A 6000-nucleotide genomic window follows, 5' to 3' on the forward strand; every position below is an offset into this window, starting at 1 on the left:
GGATTCTATTCCAACCTGATTGAGAACCGACAGATGATTAGCCGTGCCGTGACAGGGTGCGTTGAACATTTTCACTGAGAGGACGGGACTGTAGCCACTGACAACGGTGATGCCCAACATACAGCTTGCCATGGAAAGGAGTAAGAAGGATTGGATGAAGACAGTAGGAAAGCAGAGAGACGGAAGGGACAAAGCACCTCCATTCGCTTATCTGAAATTCTCACCAATGAATTACATAAGTATCTCTATCTTTATGCTTTATTCATATATCATTCATAACCATTTGAATCTGCCTGACTAAGATTTACAAGGTGACCATAGCTTGCTTCATACCAACAATCTCCGTGGGATCGACCCTTACTCGCGTAAGGTTTATTACTTGGACGACCCAGTGCACTTGCTGGTTAGTTGTGCGAAGTTGTGTTTAGACCATGGTATTGAGCACCAAGTTTTTGGAGCTACTACCGGGGACTGTTGAGTTGTGAAAAGAATGAATCACAATTTCGTGGACCAAGTTTTTGGCGACGTTGCCGGGGATTGTTCGAGTTTGGACAACTGACGGTTCATCTTGTTGCTTAGATTAGGTATTTATCTTTAGAGTTCTTAAGAATGAATTCTAGTGTTTTAAGGTGATGTTCTTATCATCACCAAAGTTGATTGATTCTCATCAATTTAGCTCTTGAATGCAATGTCTTGATGAAGCTTGGCTAGCCATGTCTAATTTCTTTAGACTAAAGCTTTAGACTAACATTGCATGATTCCTGGAATTCTCACTAAGAATTTTGATATCTTTCTTTTCTTTTCCACTTAATTTTCGAAAAATCCAAAAAAAAATTATTACAAAATCATAAAAACCAAAAAATTATTGTATGTTTCTTGTTGAGTCTAGTGTCTCATGTTAAGTTTGGTGTCAGTTGCATGTTTCTGTTCTTCTTGCATTCATTCATGTGTCTTAAGTGATCTTCAAGATGTTCTTGATGATTTCATTACTCTGATCTTTAAATTCTCTTGACTTGAGTGTTTTGTGTTTCTCATGTGCATTCTCATTTTGTTAGTGTCAGTAGTATACAAACTGCTAAGTTTGGTGTCTTGTATGCATTGTTATTTGATTTTAGTTGCATTTTGATTATTCCTCATTATTAAAAATCCAAAAAAATTTTTATTTGTGTCTTTTCAAGTCAATAATACAGAGAATTGAAGATTCAGAACATACAGCAGAGGAATTACACAAAAAAAGCTGGACGTTCAAAACGCCCAGTGAAGAAGGCAAACTGGCGTTTAAACGCCAGCCAGGGTGCCTGGCTGGGTGTTTAACGCCCAAAAGGGTAGTGCTTTGGGCGTTAAACGCCAGAATGTGCACCATTCTGGGCGTTTAACGCCAGGATGGCACAAGAGGGAAGATTCTGTTTTCAATTCAAATTTTTTCAAGTTTTCAAAATCTTTTCAAAATCAAATCTTTTTCAAATCAAATGTTTTCAATCAAATCTTTTTCAAAATCAATTTCTTTCCATTTTCAAAAATACTTGCTATCAATTAATGATTTGATTCAACATTTCAAGTATGTTGCCTTTTTTGTTGAGAAAGGTTTAATGTCTGAATCATATCTTTTCTTGTTAGCCAAGTCATTATTTTTTAAAAACAAATCTTTTTAAATTGTTTTTCAAATCATATCTTTTCAATCATATCTTTTTAATCACATCTTTTTCAAAATAGTTTTCAATCATATCTTTTTGATTTCTAATTTCAAAATCTTTTTCAAAAATCACTTAATTTTTTTTTCACTCTTAGTTTTCGAAAATCAATTAGTATTTTTCAAAATGTTTTTAAAATCTTTTACTTAATTTTCGAAAATTTCTTCCCCTCTTCTCACATCCTTCTATTTATGGACTAACACTATTCCTCAATGAACAATTCGAACTCCATCTCTCTTGATAAGTTCGAATTCTTCTACTTCTTCCTTCTATTTTTCTTTTCCTCTGACACCTCAAGGAGTCTCTATACTGTGACATAGAGGATTCCATACTTTTTTGTTCTCTTCTCTTTCATATGAGCAGGAGCAAAGACAAAAGCATTCTTGTTGAGGCTGACCCTGAACCTGAAAGGACCTTGAAGCGAAAGCTAAGAGAAGCTAGGCACAACTCTCTGTAGAGGACCTAACAGAAATCTTCAAAGAAGAAGAACCCATGGCAGCCGAAAACAACAACAATGCCAACAATGCAAGGAAGGTGCTGGGTGACTTTACTGCACCTACTTCCGACTTCTATGGGAGAAGCATCTCTATCCCTGCCATTGGAGCAAACAACTTTGAGCTTAAGCCTCAATTAGTTTCTCTAATGCAATAGAATTGCAAGTTCCATGGACTTCCATTGGAAGATCCTCATCAGTTTTTAGCTGAGTTCTTGCAAATCTGTGACACTGTCAAGACTAATGGGGTTGACCCTGAGGTCTACAGACTTATGCTATTCCCTTTTGCTGTAAGAGACAGAGCTAGGATATGGTAGGACTCACAACCTAAAGAAAGCCTGAACTCTTGGGAAAAGCTAGTCAATGCCTTCTTGGCAAAGTTCTTTCCACCTCGAAAATTGAGTAAGCTTAGAGTGGAAGTCCAAACCTTCAGACAGAAGGAAGGAGAATCCCTCTATGAAGCTTGGGAAAGATACAAACAATTAATCAGAAAGTGCCCCTCTGATATGCTTTCTGAATGGAGCATCATAGGTATTTTCTATGATGGTCTGTTTGAATTGTCCAAGATGTCTTTGGATAGCTCTGCTGGAGGATCTCTTCATCTGAAGAAGACGCCTACAAAAGCTCAAGAACTAATTTAAATAGTTGCAAATAACCAATTCATGTACACTTCTGAAAGGAATCCTGTGAACAATGGGACAAATCAGAAGAAAGGAGTTCTTGAGATTGATACTCTGAATGCCATATTGGCTCAGAATAAAATATTGACTCAGCAAGTCAATTTGATTTCTCAAAGTCTGTCTGGAATGCAAGCTGCACCAGGCAGTACTAAGGATGCTTCATCTGAAGAAGAAGCTTATGATCCTGAGAACCCTTTAATGGAAGAGGTGAATTACATGGGAGAACCCTATGGAAACACCTATAATTCTTCATGGAGAAATCATCCAAATCTCTCATGGAAGGATTAACAGAGACCCCAACAAGGTTTCAACAACAATAATGGTAGAAGAAACAGGTTTAGCAATGGCAAGCCTTTTCCATCATCTTCTCAGCAACAGATAGAGAATTCTAAGCAGAGCCACTCTGACTTAGCAACCATGGTCTCTGATCTAATCAAAACCACTCAAAGTTTCATGACTGAAACAAGGTCCTCCATTAGGAATTTGGAGGCACAAGTGGGACAGCTGAGCAAGAAAATTACTGAACTCCCTCCTAGTACTCTTCCAAGCAATACAGAAGAGAATCCAAAAGGAGAGTGTAAGGCCATCAACATGGCCGAACTTGGAGAGGATGAAGAGGCAGTGAACGCCACTGAGGAAAACCTCAATGGACGTCCACTGGCCTCCAATGAGTTCTCCAATGAGAAACCATGGGAATCTAAGGCTCACACTGAGACCATAGAGATTCCATTAGATTTACTTCTGCCATTCATGAGCTTTGATGAGTATTCTTCCTCTGAAGAGGATGAGTATGTCACTGAAGAGCAAGTTGCTAAATACCTTGGAGAAATCATGAAGCTTAATGACAAATTATTTGGTAATGAGACTTGGGAGGATGAACCTCCTTTGCTCACCAAAGAACTGGATGACTTGTCTAGGCAGAGATTACCTCAAAAGAGACAAGATCCTGGGAAATTTTCAATACCTTGTACCATAGGCACCATGACCTTTAAGAAGGCTTTGTGTGACTTGCCTCTCTCTGTAATGGAGAAGCTAGGGATCTTTGAGGTACAAGCTGCAAGAATCTCACTAGAGATGGCAGACAATTCAAGAAAACAAGCTTATGGACTTGTGGAGGATGTTTTGGTAAAGATTGAAGACTATTACATCCCTGCTGATTTCATAGTCCTAGAGACTGGGAAGTGCATGGATGAATCCATCAATATCCTTGGCAGACCCTTCCTAGCCACAACAAAGGTTGTGATTGATGTGGACAGAGGAGAATTGATCATTCAAGTGAATGAAGAATCCCTTGTGTTTAAGGCTCAAGGATATCCCTCTGTCACCATGGAGGGGAAGCATGAAGAGCTTCTCTCAAAACAGAGTCAAACAGAGCCCCCACAGTCAAACTCTAAGTTTGGTGTTGGGAGGCCACAACCAACTTCTAAGTTTGGTGTTGAACCCCCACATTCAAACTCTAAGTTTGGTGTTGGGAGGTTCCAACATTGCTTTGAGTATCTGTGAGGCTCCATGAGAGCCCTCTGTCAAGCTACTGACATTAAAGAAGCGCTTGTTGGGAGGCAACCCAATGTTATATTTTATCTATTTTCCTTTGTTATTTTATGTTTTCTGTAGGTTGATGATCATGGGAAGTCACAAAATCAATTGAAAAAGCAAAAACAGAATGAAAAATAGAAAGAAAAATAGCACACCCTGGAAGAAGGCCTTACTGGCGTTTAAACACCAGTAAGGGCAGCAAATGGGCGTTTAACGCCCAGTCTGGCACCATTCTGGGTGTTTAACGCCAGAAAGGGGTACCAGACTGGCGTTAAACGCCAGGAAAGGGCAAGAAGTTGGTGTTAAACGCCAGAAATGGGCACCAGCCCGGCGTTTAACGCCAGAATTGGCACAAAGAGCAATTTTGCTCGCCACTTGGTGCAGGGATGACTTTTCCTTGACACCTCAGGATCTGTGGACCCCACAGGATCCCCACCTACCCCACCACTCTCTCTCTTCTTCACCCTGATGTGCGGAAAACAATCCGACACAAAACTCACCGGCAAGTATACCGGGTCGCATCAAGTAATAATAACTCACATGAGTGAGGTCGATCCCACAGGGATTGATGGATCAAGCAACTTTAGTGGGTGATTAGTTTAGTCAAGCTAACATTTATGTGAATTGTGTGAAATTGTAACCAACAGAAAGTAAAGGACAATGAATTTAAAGTTGCAGAATGTAAATTGGCAAGTAACTTAAAGACCAAGAAATGTAAATTGCAAGACTCTTAAATTGCAAGAATTATAAATTGCATGAAATTGTAAAGGGAATTGGGAATTGGATTTGCAGAATTTAAACAAGGAAAAGTAAATTGCAACAATTAGAAGATTGGAATATAACTTGATTGAATCGGATCAAAAAAACAGAAACGTAAATAAACATGAAAAGCATTAAACAGAGAATGTGAAATTAGAATTCAGATCTCAGGACCCAAGAGACTAGATAACCAAGTCTAGATCTCAATGCCTTCCTAGATCCAACAAGAGCAATTGCAAAGAAATTAAAGAAATGTAAAGTGCAGAAGGAGTAGATGAAGAAGCAATTAACCGAAACTAAAATTCAAGTGTGCAGTAAATAAAGCAGAGAGATCTTAGGATGAGATTGAAACAGAATTCCTTCAATTCTCCAACCCAAGACTCAAAAACAAATTAAAGAGTGAGCTCTCTACTACTACTCCTAATGCTCCCTAGTGGAGCCAGCCTCCTCACAAATATGAAAATGATGCCTTATATAGGCTTTACAAAATGGAAATGAAAATGAAATTAAAAACAAATTACAATTAAATGAAATTCCTATTTTATCTATTTCTTGTGCCTTTGAGTGATGATCATGGGCCCTTTCTCTTGATGGAGTTGGGTTGAGAGAGGCCTTGGTTGATTGCTCTTGGAGTTTGGAGAAGAACCGAATTGAACCGGGTTGGAATCATGAAAGCTTGAGTCAAAGTTGGAGTAAAAGTTAGGGGGCTAACTTTTGCTCCAACTTTTCACATCAGCACCCTTGTTTTGCTGATACCAACGTTGGTGCCAAAGTTAGGGGTCTAACTTTTGCTCCAACGTTGGCCTCCCTTATGCACATTTATGGTGCCAATTTTGTCCTC

The 6000-nt window shown here is 39.0% G+C and overlaps 1 non-coding gene across 1 annotated transcript; it reads right to left on the bottom strand.

Annotated features, from left to right (window-relative positions):
• Positions 1 to 2588: 2588 nt before the first annotated feature.
• Positions 2589 to 2696, bottom strand: LOC130963842 (small nucleolar RNA R71). The gene has a single exon (XR_009079960.1). It is a non-coding gene; the product is annotated as a small nucleolar RNA R71 (small nucleolar RNA).
• Positions 2697 to 6000: the final 3304 nt, after the last annotated feature.

The sequence above is a fragment of the Arachis stenosperma genome, chromosome 2 (assembly GCF_014773155.1).
Source record: "Arachis stenosperma cultivar V10309 chromosome 2, arast.V10309.gnm1.PFL2, whole genome shotgun sequence".
NCBI lineage: Eukaryota > Viridiplantae > Streptophyta > Magnoliopsida > Fabales > Fabaceae > Arachis > Arachis stenosperma.